The sequence below is a fragment of the Cupressus sempervirens genome, chromosome 5 (genome assembly GCF_028749045.1).
Source record: "Cupressus sempervirens isolate cs-2001-9-10 chromosome 5, ASM2874904v1, whole genome shotgun sequence".
Lineage (NCBI taxonomy): Eukaryota > Viridiplantae > Streptophyta > Pinopsida > Cupressales > Cupressaceae > Cupressus > Cupressus sempervirens.
In genome coordinates, this window is record NC_143122.1 from 650,461,877 (window position 1) to 650,480,811 (window position 18,935).

General features: G+C 34.8%; 1 pseudogene; it reads right to left on the reverse strand.

Moving 5' to 3' along the window:
* LOC149557577 (origin of replication complex subunit 6-like) overlaps positions 1 to 9,860 on the reverse strand; it is a 60,463-nt pseudogene extending 50,603 nt beyond the window's left edge.
* Between the last annotated feature and the right edge of the window lie 9,075 nt (positions 9,861 to 18,935).

The window sequence follows — 18,935 nt, forward strand, 5'->3', positions numbered from 1 at the left end:
ATTGTGAGCTAGGTGTAGCTCCTTTCAATAGTGGTGTCTTGATTCAGCCTTGATCGTTTCTTTCTGAGAGAATCCTGTTCACAAATTTTTCCTTTGGCATGGAAGATCAATATTGAAACTCAGAAGCTGGGCACACCATTGATGTTGCTAATCAAAGGTTTCTAAGTGAGAACAAAAATATTTGGGGCAGCAAAGGCAAAAAAAATCATGGAAATATCATTTGCAGAAGTGTGCCTAGATAATTCGGTGAAGCCATCACATTAAGCTTGATCAGCAAGCATTATTTCAAATTGTGTGAGACTTTGTAGGTACAATATACTTTCTTGGAGTAGTTACAACATGAGAATGAAGTGAACTTGAGTGGCAAGATATTTGTAGAGAATGATTGTTTGAAAATAATAGCAGACCTACATCTGGAGCCCTATTACTGTTCAAAAGATCAATTTCTACTACTTGTTGTGTGAGAGCTTTCTAAAATTCATGTATATGATCAAAAATAGAGAGAACCAATTAACTTTTCATGATTAATATTATGATAGAAGACACATACATTGGAAGAATCTCATAGGAAAAACTTGTTCCCAAAACCAAACACATATAGATCTATCCACCTATTGCCCCATCCATTGCTTTTCAAGCATCACTTCCCTAAAAAGGTGTATCATTTAAGAATAGCTATACCATTTGATCAACATGAGGACAAAGGTAGAAACTAGAGTAAAAAGAGTTCATAAATACTTGATTGAAAATCTCTAGATAAAAGAGAAAAAAACATATTTTCCTACAAGGTAATAGTATTTAGAAACAAAAAATGTAATGTTGTCAAGATAATTGGTTAATGAAAAACATATTGCAGTTTCTATGCTTATACAACAAACCTACATTGGAGGAAAACTTCATAGAAAAGTGTGACTTTGACACAAGAAAAAGCTACCAACTCAAAGATTGTTCATTTACTAAGTTACTGGGTTTGGACCTTGGAGCTCAGGTCCAAATCTGGATTCATCCAAGTTTGAATTCGAGCCCAAGTCCACGACGGGTTTGAGCACAGCCAATCCAACCAATCCAGCCAATCCTATTCTCGACAATTTAGCCATCTCTTTTTCTTGTATTCACATAATCTAAATCAAGAGTAAGGTTAACATCCAAGGGAGGCTTAGAACTTTTATCTTACAAAGGACATTTGAAACAAACTTCCTTGGATTTTTGCGGCAATGTCATTGTATAGAGCTCTAAGTTTAACTATTTCAGCATCCACTATTGAACCAGACTATTTTGGTGTCATCTTTGAAAAGGCTAAACTGTCCAAGAGCAAGGTTTTCACAATAAAGGAAACATATGAAAATATCATAGTGATCTAGATTGCAATTTAAACTAGGAAACTAGGCAAGGGATACAAACACTGCAGTCAGATCAGCTCTCTTAAGCTCTCAGAACATAATGTAACTATTTTATAAGAGCTAGTGTTTTGTTTAGTTAACCCCCAAGTTTTTGCCTTGTGTTTTAATTGGATGTGAATATTTGAATTCCACTTACACTTTTCCTACACCATTTCACTAGTATGCAAATGGAATGTTACTATAGTTGCAATAAAATATTATTATGTTTAACTACAACATCCTTCAACCATGCAAAAATATAAGCTTGTCCTTCCAATTATCAATAAAAGAAACACTCAAGTACCAATGGTTAACTAAGAAACACATTCTTTCACATAAAATAATGCAGTTAAGTTGATTTTACATCCTTAGTTATTAATTATTCTATGAGAAATGCATTGCATGTCTATCCATATTGGAATAACATCAAATACATAAAAATAACTTCGTAAACTTTTAGGTATAATATATGAACTGAGTCACCTCAAGTTCATATTCATCATCAATTGATTCGCTACTATTGTCAGATTCTACCTCATCTTCACGTATTCTCTTGCTTGGTAATGCATCCAAAAGTTTTGTCCATACACACCCAATACACTTAGTTGCCTACAACAATCATAACAACTAGAATTTAGACCAAGCTTTTGTTCCAATTTTCCATACTAAATCAATGTGAACCTAATAAATAGTCAAAGATGGTGTGAAAATAAATTCAACCATGTAAAGAACAGAAAAATGATTATGCAACTGGTCTGTCAAACCAATTTAAGACATAAGAGTACAATGCACTTTGAAATCTTCAACAATAAGGATCTAAGATATGCCAAACCATATGAATTTTATATAGGAGAAATTTGTAAAGGCCACAATCACTACAATGTAAACAATCTCAAAATAATCTTTCAAACTTTTCAGCACCAAGCAAGCAAAAAAATATAAGAATGTATCTATTAAGTAACAAGAATGAACCTAGTCTAAACTTGACCATAATTAATGAAAAGAACTTGCCATATAAAAAATATGCAAAGGTTAAAAAATCAATGTCATCACATAAAAAAAATAGTCTCTAAAGAAAACACACCTCTATTGTTTTTCATAGATTTTGGATCCTTCTTTTCTTTGGCAATTCCCACAACATCAAAATAGAGATCATTCATAGATGTTGCAACCTAGCCCATATGTATATATATATATATATATATATATATATATATATATATATATATATATATATATATATATATATATATATATATATATATATATATATATATATATATATATAGTTAAGAACAAACATTAATCATCAAGAGGGTTTCCTTGTTTGATTTAGTTAGCATCTGCAAATTGACAATCTGAATAATATTACAAAACCTTCAAGATTTCTATGCACCCAAAAGAACACTTACATTTGAAAACTCAAAGTTCGATGTACCACATATCTCGATCAGTTTAATCCTATCAACTTTTAACTGCATCCAGATAAATAAGTTAGGTTTCTTTACAACAAGTTCCAAAACTTAGGTTGGGTATATGGATAAACAAGAAACCAAAGTTTACAGAAGACTAACTTGAGGTCATTACTGTAGCATTATCATATGTGTGATGATAAAAAGAAACACAAGAGTAAGGGTTTGAATTTTTTTTAAGTTGTTCACCCAAAAGAAAAAGAAAAAAGAGAAAAAAATTGCTCCTAGGTTATATCCTTCATTCATATTGACTACAGAATCAAAGGATTATTATTGGCCTAATAACAAGCTTGAAATATGCAAGTACAAACAAACCTTATTTCTTCTTGCACATAGGTAAAAAGCTACTGCAGTGAACACTGGATGACCAAAATCAGCACTTGATCTCTGGGACTCTAGTAGAGCAGCTATAAATCTTTCTTTGTATCTATATAAGGTTAATATTAGAATTGCATATTCAATCATGATTTTGGGGTTATAAGACTCGAGGATCATATGCTAACCCCACACTTATCAGAGAGCTCAAGGTCAAAGTATAAGAGCATAGGATTTAATTTGGTATGCCCTTAGGCCTTACTTTGATGAAATCATTATACCCACCTTAATAATTTCCACAAGAACAGAGCATACTATAAGCCTTTGAGCCATAAATTTCAAAATATTGGAAATCCAAGAAAAAAAACCATTTGGTTCCTAAAACTTGAACTAAGGAAACCTAGTTTCTCAAGTTCCATAGAGCACTATATAAATATTTGACCAATAAGTTGCAAAAGGTCCAAATTTTAAGTAAACAGACCATTTGAGAGCTGAAAATTGAGTCAAGGAAAATGGAACTTACAAAGACAAGAATCCTTGGGTAGACCCAATCAATCTAAGACATCCAAACTAGATTCCAAGTTCTTGGATGTCCAGCTTTGGCCTACAAGGAAAATTAAAAGTGCAGACTCATCATCATTTTTGAATATAATCCATTAATGTCAAAAGAGTAAATAGACAAAGAATTGAAACTACATTTTTCATTAAAGGATATGTTATATTCCTTCTCAGACATGCCACTTAGCCTAATGGCCTTCTATCTGTCAAAGGGAACTTGTAATCTGTACAAACAATGCATTCAATCATTCCAAATTAAATGTCATTGTTACAATTTTTCTAATCAAATCATAAAGAATGAGAATTGGAAATCCATGAAGGGTAAGCAATGGGAATCATCTAATGTTCAAGGAATAATTTCTCCTCTTGTCAAATGTCATGTCCCCTTTTCAAATAATTAAAAATAATAATCTTTGCTAAGGCAGGCAGGCCCAAAAAGGTGAAGTTTCGGAAAAAGGGGATAATCTTTGGAAGCTAATGGACTAATAAATGAAAATTATTATTAAAATATGTTTTACTAACCCCTCTTGGACGTGAGTTAGGGTTATGCCCTCTTTTAAGGGGTTTGGAGGCATTTTGGGCTCATTCCAAAACTTGATTTTTGCTCATTTCTTTGTTATTCTTCAGAGGCTGCCAAACCTATGGAGAAGGAGACCCAAGAACAGAAGTTTGAAAGTTTCTAGAAAGGCTAAGGATGGGAGTTTGATGCCATTCCATGTGCATGCTCATGCAGAGTTTGCCTTTGTGCTGAACAGTGCAGATTTGTGATTTTTCGGGTGTGTTTTTTGTAAGAGTTTGGTGTTTCTGGTTGAGTATTTCATATCAGTTTTGGTTGCTTCTGTATTTCAGACTTTTAGATGTTAAAATAGAGCTGAATATATGTATTTGGTCATGATTATACTTTTGTGATAGATTATTAGTGTTTTTGTGGTGTTTTCGAGCTATTCTATGTTGTTTTCAGGAGCCCGATGAGCATTGTTTTTATCCTCCATTTGGGAGCTGTTGTGTAAATGTTATATAGATCTAAAAATGTCATTTTGTAGGCTATTATTCTTCTGAAATTTCTATAAAAATTTCCACTTTCAGATTTACTAATAATATGTGAAGCTGTGATGTTTTTGGCACTATTTTCGGCATACCCGATTTGGGGTTTATTGAAAAATTGGTGGATCTTTGAAAGATTGGTTGTTTGATCTTAAAGATCTGATTAGAGGCTTGAAATATCATATAAAATCAAAAAAGGGACATTTCAGTGGTATCAAAGCTATGATCTTGCTAGCTTGAGGGTTTGTAGAAGTTTGCATGTCAGTTTTGACAACTACCCAAATCTTGCATGTCCAAATTTATGGTTGCATGCTACTTCTAATCATTTACATGTTAGTTCTTGGTGAATTTGGTGGTTGCATGTTGCTTCTAATAAGTTGCATGTCAACATCTATGGTTGCATGCTACTTCTAATCATTTGCATGTTAGTTCTTGGTGAATTTGGTGGTCACATGTTGCTTCTAATTAGCTGTATGTCAAAATTTATGGTTGCATGCTACTTCTAATCATTTGCATGTTAGTTCTTGGTGAATTCGGTGGTTGCATGTTGCTTCTAATTAGCTACATATCAAAATCTATGGTTGCATGCTACTTCTAATCATTTCCATGTTAGTTCTTGGTGTTTGAAGAAGTTATAACCTATTGGGGTTACACTCTACTTTATCCAGAATGGACAGGTATAGTATAGAGTCTCAGAGGGCATGATCTTGGACAATTGATATCCAGAGTCAGAACAGTAGAAAGGATGGTTATTTAGACATTTGAGATAAACTTAGAAAAATAAGCCATGACATGTCTGAATAGTTGGTTGAGCACCACTATATGATGAATGACAGGTTGTCTGACCCAGCTAAGGTGGATAAGTTGACCAAATTTCTATTTGGAAAATTTTCTCACAGGGTAGGTGACACAATTACCAAGAACTTGCATGAGGAGTTTGAGAAACTAGCTTGTAGCCAGGCCGAGGTCTCAGATTCTACTCCACCACAGGAGGTAGTGAGAAAGGATATTACATAGATTGATAGTAATGGTCAACTTGATACTCAAATTGAGACAATTGTATATAGGTCATCAAAGGGTGATGTCACAGGTATTCAGGATGGTATAGTTACAATAGGTAGTGACTACATCATAGTGGGTTTAGATAATGATTATGAGGATGTTGTTGTGCATGATGGTGAGATACCTGGTAGAGATGAGCAGACATTGAGCATTCATGACTTTGCTAAGAAAGAGTACCAGGCACAGTTAGATGCTTCGACATGTGAGGTTGAGGCTGGTAGTACTTCACATGATTTGTCCAGCCAGCAGAAAGTGAACAAAGATAGTATTGTGACTTCATTATCTCATCATGATAGGTATGTGGAGTTAGTTGGTATTGGTCATATTACTCAGGTGAAGAGTTTTCTTGAGTTACTAGCTAATTCTAGTTTATAGATATGGACTTGAAATTGTTATATTAGTGTTTGGGATTCAGTTGACTGGAGATCTTTAACACTTTTTGGTAGCAGTGTTTGTTTGGGTGCTATCATGGATTTGATTAGCAGATTGCATGATGTTGTCTTTTCTTGTGCCAGTAGCTTGTGTGATACTGGTATTAGTTTTTATACACCGATGTTAGGCTTTGTTCATATATCCAGTCGACCATAGTTGCTGGAATGTGTTGATGATCTTTCATATTTGGCAGTGTGTATAGATGAGTCCCAGAATCATATTGGCATTGATGACATCTAGGAGGATGTAGTGGCTAGTTTTGAAGACTTAATTTCCTTGGTAGTTTCTTTTTGTAAAGAGGAGTTAGACATTAGTGCTACAATTTTTGATACTCCATATGTTGATATGAACTTTGGAGTTGATTCATAGGATATGGATGGTAATACTCTAGAGACTAGTAACTTTGAGGATACTCATTTAAATAGTGCATCAGAGGAGGTTTGTAGGAGATAGTCTAGCTAGTGCCATCATGTGTCTAATCAATTGAGAGTTAGTGAGTGAGACATTGCTATCGCTTGCTAGCATTTTGATGCTGCTCATCAGTTGTTAGCAGTTTATGGATAGGGTTCTCCTACTAGTGATGAGTAGGGAGGCAATTATCTTTCCTTGACAGAGTTCCACTCTTTATGGGAGGCTATCTAGATTCTGAGACAGGATTATATGCAGTTGGTAGCCGATAGAGATTATCTTATGGAGTGGGGCAGTACAACATACGATGCATTGTTGGCCAAAGAAGATGAGGTGAGTGAGCTTACTCAACAGCTTGAGGTGACTTCTGTGATTCTTGAGAGTACACAGTTGGTTTTCAAGGAGTCATAGTTTCATTTGGCTAAGGTGACCATAGAGTTAGAGCAACTAAAGTCTTTACCAAATTCTATACAGTCACAAGCTATGGTGTCTGGTGATTCGAGGATGTCAATGGTTGAGATTGTCAAAGACAGTGGAGATGGGGATGCATCCATCCTTGATACTAACATTGGCATATCGGGTTTGTCCCCACTAGAGTTAGGTTCAATTAAGTTGGGTGCTACAACAGATTGTTGTGGTATGCCTGACATGGTGGTGACTTCTAGTACTAATGGCACAAAGACTAGAGATGATGTATCAAAGACCATGTGTGATGTTGGTGAGCTGATAGTTGGCATGGTTCCTGCTAGTAATACTACTCCCTTGGCAATGTCTTCAGAGGTAGTAGTTAGTTCCAACTTGGTTAGTAATTAATTGCAGTTAGTTACATCTAGATTGCAGTCTGAGCCACTGACTGAGATTGGCGCATTCTATCGACATTACATTGTGAGGTATGCTCATCAATTCACCTTTGATGACCATATTGATGAGAGGATGATACAGAGATGTACTTTGGTTCCTAGTGCTTATCATCAGTTATGGGATAGTTTGATGCCTTGAAATGAGAGTTTTGATGGGCACGACATGGTGATAGGTCCTACAGTTGATAGCTTGGTAATACATGACTTAGAGCAGGAGTTTTGGAGTGATGCTTCAGCGGGTGTTGTTATTGATTCTACTCCTTTGGCTACGACATCTCCTGACTTAGCTAGTGATCAGTCACAGTGGGTTGTATCACTTGTTCATGGTAAGTTGTTGACTAAGGTTGGTTTTTTTTATCAACATTATATTGTAGGGTATGTACATCAGTTAGGATTTGATTCTTGTGCTGAGGAGTTGATGGCAGACAAACTTGGTTTGGGTTCCATTTCTTGCTATTTATCTTGTGATGGATTTTCACCATTAGGGTGCATGGGAGTTATGGTTATGAGACAATGGCCAGTGATCTATAGAGTTGTGTTGACTGCAATAGTTTTACAGTGTGTGGATTCTCCATACTTGGTATAGTTTCATTCGGGAGTGTTCACCATTGTTGCAGAGTTGGATTGTACATTCTGTATAGGCCAGTGGGATATGTTGATGGTATTTACTATGTTGGAAATTTTATTTGTCCACTTTACTTGAGTTTTGATTTTCTAAGAGTTTGTGTCTCATGGGTTTCTGACTATGGAAGTTGTGACTTTGGAGTTTGGTTGAGCAGTAATTGTCAGTTTGATTATGGATTCCTCTTGGTTATATTGTAGAGGATATTATAGGAGCCTATGTTAATTGACAATAGTATTGTTCATGACTACATTTGGGATCCAGGTGGATTGATTGGTCTATTTTTCAGCCATTTCTTGAGGACAAGCAATATTTGGAAGGGGAGGACTTGTCATGTCCCCTTTTCAAATAATTAAAAATAATAATCTTTGCTAAGGCAGGCAAGCCCAAAAAGTTGAAGTTTCGGAAAAAGGGGATAATTTTTGAAAGATAATGGACTAATAAATAAAAATTATTATTAAAATATGTTTTATTAACCCCTCTTGGACGTGAGTTAGGGTTATGCCCTCTTTTAAGGGGTTTGGAGGCATTTTGGGCTCATTCCAGAACTTGATTTTTGCTCATTTCTTTGTTATTCTTCAGAGGCTGCCAAACCTATGGAGAAGGAGACCCAAGAATAGAAGTTTGCAAGTTTCTAGAAAGGCTAAGGATGGGAGTTTGATTCCATTCCATGTGCATGCTCATACAGAGTTTGCCTTTGTGCTGAACAGTGCAGATTTGTGATTTTTCGGGTGTGTTTTTTGTAAGAGTTTGGTGTTTCTAGTTGAGTATTTCATATCAGTTTGGGTTGCTTCTGTATTTCAGACTTTTAGATGTTAAAATAGAGCTGAATATATGTATTTGGTCATGATTATACTTCTATGATAGATTATTAGTGTTTTTGTGGTGTTTCTGGGCTATTTTGTGTTATTTTCGAGAGCCCGATGAGCATTGTTTTTATCCTCCATTTGGGAGCTGTTGTGTAAATGTTATATAGATCTAAAAATGTCATTTTTTAGGCTGTTATGCTGTTGAAATTTCTATAAAAATTTCCACTTTCATATTTACTAATAATATGTGAAGCTATGAAGTTTTTGGCACTATTTCTGGCATACCCGATTTGGGGTTTATTGAGAAATTGGTGGATCTTTGAAAGATTTGTTGTTTGATCTTAAAGATCTTATTAGAGGCTTGAAATATCATATAAAATCAGAAAAGGGACATTTCATTAAATTATTTCTTCCTGGGCAACATAGATCCATTCCTAAGGAATGCAATGTAATGGCACAGATAGATGACATTAATAAGATTCAACTAAGATTCGACCTAGAGTTATATTATCTCACTGCCAACATGTGGCATGATCTTTGTTGTAAGGATTATGCTATAAATTTGAGAAATGACTCGATCCTTTTTGATGTAAAATTAGATGAACCCATCTGAATAAGGTTCAAGAAAAATTACTTTGTAGCAATGAGTTCAAAGTAGAGAACTGATTTGCAAACCTCACCCCTTGTGGATGAAAAGGGGTTAAAAAAGGACTCAATGATGAATATTCCCAATAAATTGCATTCCAGATGATAAAAATTGCACTAAATTTGATGCATTGCTTAGGTAAACATACCACACCAAAAGTGGAAGAATTAAAATGCACACATCTCAGCTCCTCAGCTTTCTCGATAACCTTGTTGTCTTCTACAAGGCCCAGTTTTCTTCCTAGCCCATCCATGTCAAGGTTTCTCTGTAGCGTATGGCTGGGAAATGAATGTTACCCTTCTTCAGCCACTCCAACCAAAGGACTTCTCACCCTTTGTAGCCCATGAGCCCATCCTCTACATTCTACCAGACAATGCAACCCCCATCAAATCCATTTGTTGTTCACTAATTTGACCATGACATTTTTTAAAATTCTATCCCCAATTCTCACACTCTCAATTAAAATTTCTAGATAAAGCAGCTACAAGAGGCACCAAATCTTTGGTAGAACACATAAAAGTGGCCACTTTATAGAGTACATCATTAGAATAGTCAGCTATGAAGGCAATACCTGAGAGTATGCAGTGTTTGGGCACAAGATTAAGGAATGGTCCAAAAATCATAAACTTCAGAACTAAACATATGGGCAAAATTGCAATCCTAACATATCAATGTGTTATTTAATAATGTGCCTACAATATCTATGGTGGTGACTTAACCAATTGAGAATGCTGAATATCATCAATAGCTTGTCTTCCATACACACCAACACAGGCATTTAAAATCCACTTCATCTCCACATAAAGTTTTTAAACTATGCTTAGAACCATTTATTCAGTAACTTACAATTGGATATTTTCTGATGATGTTTAGTTTCTTATGAACTTCCATAGTAAATTTAAAATCCTACTATTTTGGTGTACTAACTTCACATATCTTACACAAGTTGACTTGTGTTCTAAATAATATTAAATATTAAATAAACTACAAAGTGTGCAAACATTCGGGGTCTAAAAAATCTATTAGCTGAACATTATGCATAGTTGGTTGTTCCCTCCATGTCAGAGCATATTTCCCATTTGGAAAATAATTGATGCAATTTCTATTATATGTGACAAAGCTAACAACCATTGAATACTTCAATTAAATCACTTTGAATTTCTATTCTAATAAAAATCAGCTCATTTTAAAATTTTAATAAAACAATGCCTACCTTGCTTGAAGAGAAACTAGACAAAGAAAGCATGGCAGAGGGTATACTTACATAACTCCTGTGTACCTCACAGTCAATACTTATATTAATGAATTTAATAACCAGGTTGTAGTTGCATTTTATAATGAGATTCACCCATAGCAGAATTTTAAAGTTTACAGTGCAATTACTGATAATAAATATGTTTTTTAGTCCAAAATATAAAATTTATTCCCACCAACATGTGCAACATAATTTTATTATAATTCTTACTTGATTTCAAAATTAATTTCAAATAGGATGTATGAAATACCAAGAATCCATCTTCATGTGTTGTGCATTAAAGAAGAAGATTGTAGCAGGTATCAAAGTAATGTCAAAATACTTGATATAAACTTGGATTTCCTTAGCATCCACATCCACTAAAGCTATTGATGCAAACTTTGACACTTCATGTGCACACTTTGCAAGCTATAGACATAGTGAGCTTGTATAGAAAATAATAAAATTAATGTCAACAAGTCCATAATCCATCAAAAACTCGTTATAATTAAAAAATAGAGTAGGCATTAGAGAGGAAACATTACAATTTCATCAAGCTACATGTAGACAATATCTGTGGCCCTTCCAAAATAAAGAACCAGAACTTTTTCCAATGTATCCCTAATGTGCTTGTCAACTTCCTATTTCCTCATGAGAGTTTGTAGTAAGTAGCTCATCTCTTTAGAAAAAGGAATTCAACTTCATCCTTTTCTACAAATAAACACTAGCTATTACCACAATGCAAGCAATAAGGGACACCTCAAGATGCTATATAACATGCAAAGTAGAGAATGGATTTAATAATAAACATCTATCCTAGAGAGATTTAGAATAAGGTCATAGGAGGAATGTAAAGTAGCTCATTATGCCAGATCGAGCCCAACATTTAGTAGGATAACTTTTGAAAGATATAGATATTACTTTTTTGGGAATCAACTTCATGTTTATTGAATGAAATCAATCTATATGATGCATCTTTTCACATAGAATGATTCACAAGAGACCATCTCTTGTGAGGTTGAATGTTCTACTTGTCATTGACTGCATCAGGATATGATCATATCAGTGATGTAGTGGAATTAAAATGGCAAAAAATAAACACCACATAGTATAAATCAGCACCATAAGGTAAACCAAGTCTTCTCGAGATTCCAACCATCCAAAAAGTATTTTTGCTAGAGCATGCTAAACAATGGAACTCCCTCATGATCATTCCTACTAATCTTGGTGCCCAATTTGTTTACAGATATGAATGCTCACCACAATATGAAAATGACAATGCTATTTGGTGGGTAGTTTTTCCATGGCCATTATGAAATGTCCCTTTACTGATTTTATATGATATTTCATCCCTCTAATCAGATTTTCAAGATCAAACAACTAATATCACAAAGATCCACCAAATTTTTCAAAAAACCCGAAATCAAGTATGCTAGAAATAGTGCCAAAAGCTTCATAGCTTCACCTATTATTAATAAATCTGAAAGTGGAAATTTTTACAAAAATTTGAGCAGCATAACAGACTATAAAATGACATTTCTATATCTGTATAACATGCACACAATAGCTCCCAAACAGAGGACAAAAACAATGCTCATCGGGCTCCTGAAAATAGCACAAAATAGCCCAGAATCACCACAAAAACTTAATAATCTATCACAGAAGTATAATCATATCCAAATACATATATTCAGCTCTATTTTAATATTTAAAAGTCTGATATACAGCAGAAACCCAAACTGATATGAAATACTCAACTAGAAACACCAAACTCTTACAAAATATACAACCGAAAACCCACAAATCTGCACTGTTCAGCTCAAAGGCAAACTCTGCATGAGCATGCACATGGAATGGCTTCAAACTCCCATCCTTAGCCTTCCTGGAAACCTACAAACTCTCATTCTTGGGTCTCCCTAGAAACCTACAAACTCCTGTTCTTGGGTCTCCTTCTCCACAGGTTTGGCAGCCTCTGAAGAATAACAAAGAAATGAGCACAAATCAAGTTCTGCAATCAGCCCAAAATGCCTCCAAACCCCTTAAAAGAGGGCATAACCCTAACTCACATCCAAAAAGGGTTAATAAAATGTATTTTAATAATAATTTTCATTTATTAGTCCATTCGCTTCCAAAGATTAACCCCTTTTGCTGAAACTTCACCTTTTTGGGCCTGCCTGCCTTAGAAAAGATTATTATTTTTAATTATTTGAAAAGGGGACATGAAAAGTCCTCCCCTCCCAAATATTTCTTGTCCTCAAGAAATGGCTAAACAATAAACCAATCAATCCACCTAGATCCCAAATATAGTCATGAACTATACTACTGCCAATTAACACAGGCTCCTGCAATATCCTCTGCAATATGACCAAGAGGAATCCATAATCAAACTAACAATTATAGCTCAACCAAACTCCAAAATCACCACTACCATAGTCAGAAACCCATGAGACACAAACTCTTAGAACATCAAAACCCAAGTAAAGTGAACAAATCAAACTACCAACATAGTAAATACCATCAACGCATCCCACTGGCCTATACAGAATGGTGAACGATCTCGAATGACACTATACCAAGTATGGAGAATCCACACACTGTACAACTCCTACAGTCAACACAACTTTGCAGATCATCGGCCACTATCTCATAACCATAACTTCCATGCACCCCTGATGGTGAAAATCCATCACAAGATAAACAGCAAGAAATGGAACCCAAACCAAATTTGCCTGCCATCAACTCCTCAACACAAGGATCAAATGCTAACTGATGTACATACCTTGCAATATAATGTTGATAAAGAAAACCAACCTCAGTTAACAGCTCACCATGAACAAGTGATACAACCCACTGTGACTGATCACCAGCTAAGTCAGGTGATGTCATAGCCAAAGGAGTAGAATCAATAACAACTCCTGCTGAAGCATCACTCCAAAACTCCTACTCTAAGTCATGTATTATCAAGCTGTCAACTGCAAAACCTATCACCATGTTGTGCCCATCACAACTCTCATCCTAAGGTGTCAAACTATCCCATAACTGATGATAAGCACTAGGAACCAAAGTACATCTCTGTATCATCATCTCATCAACATGGTCATCAAAGGTAAATTGATGAGCATACCTCACAATGTAATGTCGATAGAATGTGCCAATCTCAGTCAGTGGTAGTATTCCTGTTAGTATTCCTACACAAAGGCATCACCAAGGCAGTAGTATTCCTGTTAGTATTCATGAATGCTCAATGTCTGCTCATCTCTACTAGGCATCTCACTATCATGCACAACAACATCCTCATAATCATGATCCTTGAGGTCAAATCTATCTATCACTTTTTGACTAAAATCATCAAATGTAGTTACCTAATCATGACCTTGAGTAGTCATTCCATGATACCACCAATCATAGGCTGCATCTTCCAAGTGTAGACTTGCAATTTGAACAGCATCACTCTCCTTCATGGGGTTAAGTGTGAAGAAGGTCTGTAATTTTTGTAGCCATGCTCTAGCTAAAATTTTATTTGTTTCATGAAAAGTAGGTGCTATAAACTTGCTTATTTTATTTTTGATCTCTCTTCCACTTATGTCATGCTCCCTTTTGTACTCTTTCTTGGGCATCAAAGTGTTCATCATATCCACATATTCTCTAAAAGGAACTAAACTACGAAAATCATCATCTAAACCATTGTAAGTAGCTCTTAATGCAATCAAGTTACCTATAACCTCTTCCATGGGATTAAGGGCTAGATTTGGCACTGGTGGCTCATCTGCATGCAGAAAAATAGTTTTTGTTGATTGAGAGGGTGTGAGTTTTAGATTTCTTGACTCCTCTAAAGTGCTCCCTTTCTCATTAATAGATGTAACTGCTTGCAAATTTTCTGTCAATATTCGCAAAGCCTCTCTAGTTTCTACCAAACTATCCACTGTTTGCTTCTGAGTATTTTGGATGTCTTGAAAGAATTTCTTTGTCATCTCATCTAGATTAGCCATACTTTTTCCTTCCTTGGATTTTATACTCTTACTTTCAATTAGAGGTTTGATAAAAATTTCTTTATTCTTTTCTCGCTGTAAATATCTCTTTTCTCTTTCACTTAGTTGCATGCAACCATAAATTTTGACATGTAGCTGATTAGAAGCAACATGCAACCACCAAATTCACTAAGAACTAATATGCAAATGATTAGAAGTAGAATGCAACCATAAATTTTGACATGCAAGATTTGGGTAGTTATCAAAACTGACATGCAAGATCTGGGTAGTTGTCAAAACTGACATGCAAGATCTGGGTAGTTGTCAAAACTGACATGCAAGATCTGGGTAGTTGTCAAAACTAACATGCAAGATCTGGGTAGTTGTCAAAATTGACATGGAAGATCTGGGTAGTTGTCAAAATTGACATGCAAGATTGGGGTAGTTGTCAAAATTGACATACAAGATTTGGGTAGTTGTCAAAACTGACATGCAAGAGTTGGGTAGTGTCAAAACTAACATGCAAGATCTGGGTAGTTGTCAAAACTGACATGCAAGATCTGGGTAGTTGTCAAAACTGACATGCAAACTTCTACAAACCCTCAGGCTGGCAAGATCATGGCTCTGATACCACTGAAATGTCCCTTTACTGATTTTATATGATATTTCACACCTCTAATCAGATTTTCAAGATCAAACAACTAATATCACAAAGATCCACCAAATTTCTCAAGAAACCCCAAACTGGGTATGCTAGAAATAGTGTCAAAAGCTTCACAGCTTCACCTATTATTAATAAATCTAAAAGTGGACATTTTTACAAAAATTTGAGCAGCATAACAGCCTATAAAATGACATTTCTAGATCTATATAACATGCACACAATAGCTCCCAAACGGAGGACAAAAACAATGCTCATCGGGCTCCCGAAAATAGCACAAAATAGCCTAGAATCACCACAAAAACTTAATAATCTATCAAAAAAGTATAATCATATCCAAATACATATATTTAGCTCTATTTTAATATTTAAAATTCTGATATGCAGCAGCAACCCAAACTGATATGAAATACTCAACTGGAAACACCAAACTCTTACAAAATATACAATCGAAAATGCACAAATCTGCACTGTTCAGCACAAAGGCAAACTCTGCATGAGCATGCACATGGAATCGTTTCAAACTCCCATCCTTAGCCTTTATAGAAACTTGCAAACTCCCATTCTTGGGTCTCCCTGAAAACTTGCAAACTCCCGTTCTTGGGTCTCCTTCTCCACAGGTTTGGCAGCCTCTGAAGAATAACAAAGAAATTAGCACAAATCAAGTTCTACAATCAGCCCAAAATGCCTCCAAACCCCTTAAAAGAGGGAATAACCCTAACTCACATCCAAGAGGGGTTAATAAAATGTATTTTAATAATAATTTTCATTTATTAGTCCATTTGCTTCCAAAGATTATCCCCTTTTGCTGAAACTTCACCTTTTTGGGCCTGCCTGCCTTAGCAAAGATTATTATTTTTAATTATTTGTAAAGGGGACATGACACATTAATACCCTCTTATAACCATTTATTAAATCCCAACATTCTAAGACTCATAGAATCTACTCTAAACTTTGTTAGTGTAGAGTCAGGTCAACTCTACCAGGACCCAAACTCATCCGAGTTAGCCAAGCTTGAAAAACTTGTAGAGTTGGAATTGAGAAGCTTCACATTTAGATTGTGTTTTCAAACTTGTATGTGATGAACCCATAAAGTTCAGTCCACTTGGCCTTGATGGCAGTGCTGGCAAGCACCTGGCCTAGATGGCAGTGTTGGTTGCCAACTATGAAGTTTCATCTCGTTCTAGAAAAAGTAGGAAAAGTTTAGATTATTGCTAGCCATGTGGTCTTATCTGGTGTAGGAAGTAAAGAAACATATTTTAGTCTTGAATCTTCTAGTACGAACCACTAACTTCTTGAAGAAGCCCAATTTTGTCTTGTAGTGATAGATGTCTCCAAGAAGGAAACCATAGATTGTTGCCAATTGTGCAATTTTGTCTTCTTGAAAAAAGTTATAATTATTCTTTATTTTATTTTGTTTTATTTTTTATTATCTATGCACAATTTGGATCTTGGGACAAAATTCCTAGGAGATCATCTTTTCTATTGTATGTTGTTGTTTGAGATCTATATGGTCTTGGGATGAAACCCTTGAGAGTTCTCATCTATTGTGCATTACTATTCAAACTCTCTCTATTGAGTTTTCTGTAATTTGAAAGCTTAAATTAGCATTGTAAAGAAATTCTATATCAATTTCAAGAGTAAATATATTCGTAAATTTATAGATGTTGGCTAAAAATGGGATGCTTTGAGACTGCATAAGCATAATTGATTGTTTCTTTTCTTGAATTGATGTTATATATAGTTTTTTTTTTTTGAGGTTTAAATAGTTTAGAAAAAAAAAGTTCAGATCATACAGACCTTAAGGTCTTTATAGTGGTACCAAGACAAAATCCTACCAGTCTAGGATGTTAAGGATGATTACAAAAATGGAAGAAAAGGATAATGAAATAGTAGCCTCTAAAATTGCTAGATGGTATAACAAATATCAAAAGATGAAAAATCTTTTAACTTTTTCCAAATATTTATGTTTGTCAGGTAATACTATACCTATGCATGATGTCATCATAGTCTTTGATGAGTACACAAATGAACCAGAGAAGGTCAAGGTTACTACATCTTTTGATAGGTACCACTGTACTACATAAGAAAAAGGAGAAAGGAAATGGATCTTGAATCAGGCACTCAATCAGAGTCAAAAGGCTCATTCTTGAAAGAGAAAGAACCCAAGATAATGGGACTTGAAGCATTGAAGAGTACATTAGAGTCTAAAATTAAAATGTTAAAACCAAAGACAAATGAAAAGAGAAGTTACAAATATGAAGCTATTCAAATATTTGAAGAGTACCAAAAAGCAAGCAAGAGGGGTTTAAGAAACAAATTCCCTTTGATGAATTCTTAAGTGTGGTCATAATCTTGAGGCATCGTAAATGAACTTGATGCAATAGATTAAAAGAATAAAAAAAGAAGAATAAGAAGTTAGCCTTGAAGAAGGGTTAATGAAACAAGAAAAAAGAACAAATACTAAGATGAATCATTTTACAAGTTTAGCAGATGACAGAAACTGGAGCAAAGAGCTCTCTACTGTAGGAGATAAACTTGGTGACATGTCTTTGTCAAAAGATGTTTTACTTACATCAGTGGTGGATCTAGTGAACTATTTTCATAAAGTGGATCAACCACCTTCCAAAGTGATTCAAATAGGAATGGTTCCAATAGTGACCTTCTTGGGTGAGCATAGGTTGCTAAATCACAAAGATAAGAAGGTGGGGCTTGTTTTTACTCACTGCATGAGTGAGTTTATAAGAACCACAACTCCATGGGTTCCTGAGAAGGATGATAAAATAAGGGAGATCCTTCAATTGATTTTTGAAAGTTTTTATTTGTTAAGTGATATCGGATGTTTCATAATTTCCTCATTGCTATCAGTAGGCTCATGACAATTACATTCATGATTACATGAGGATCATTCTAGCTTGAACTATTGCTGAAAGGGATGTTATTTCCTAGCCTATCATATCTTTTCCAAATATAGATTATTTCTACAACTACTTATAACTTAGTATACAATGTTTTCAAGTGATGTGAAGGGAACCTGAAATCTTACTTGTTTGATGAATAGTTAATGGAAGAGGGGTTCAAAACAGAAAATTAGTCATTTATTGTAGTCATATCCAAGGAGCAACCCTCACTTAGAAATACAATTTTTAGACATGGGAAAGATGGTATTTTAGTTAAGAATTACTTCAAAATTGGACTACTCTGATTACAAATTATTAGTATTAAGAAGAGTCGAGAAGTAAAACAATACTCAAGCCCATGCCTAAAAGTAAGATATATTTCAGATTTATGTGTTTGGCCTTTCTAGAATTTGCACAAGAAAAAAGATTAGACAAATCCCTTATCCATAAGTAGAGTCAAAATGAAATAACTCCTCATGACAATATCACAAACACATAACTAGTGGTCTTGAAATCATCAATGCATTTCATAGATTAGAACTCTATAAACCATGCTAGTGACATT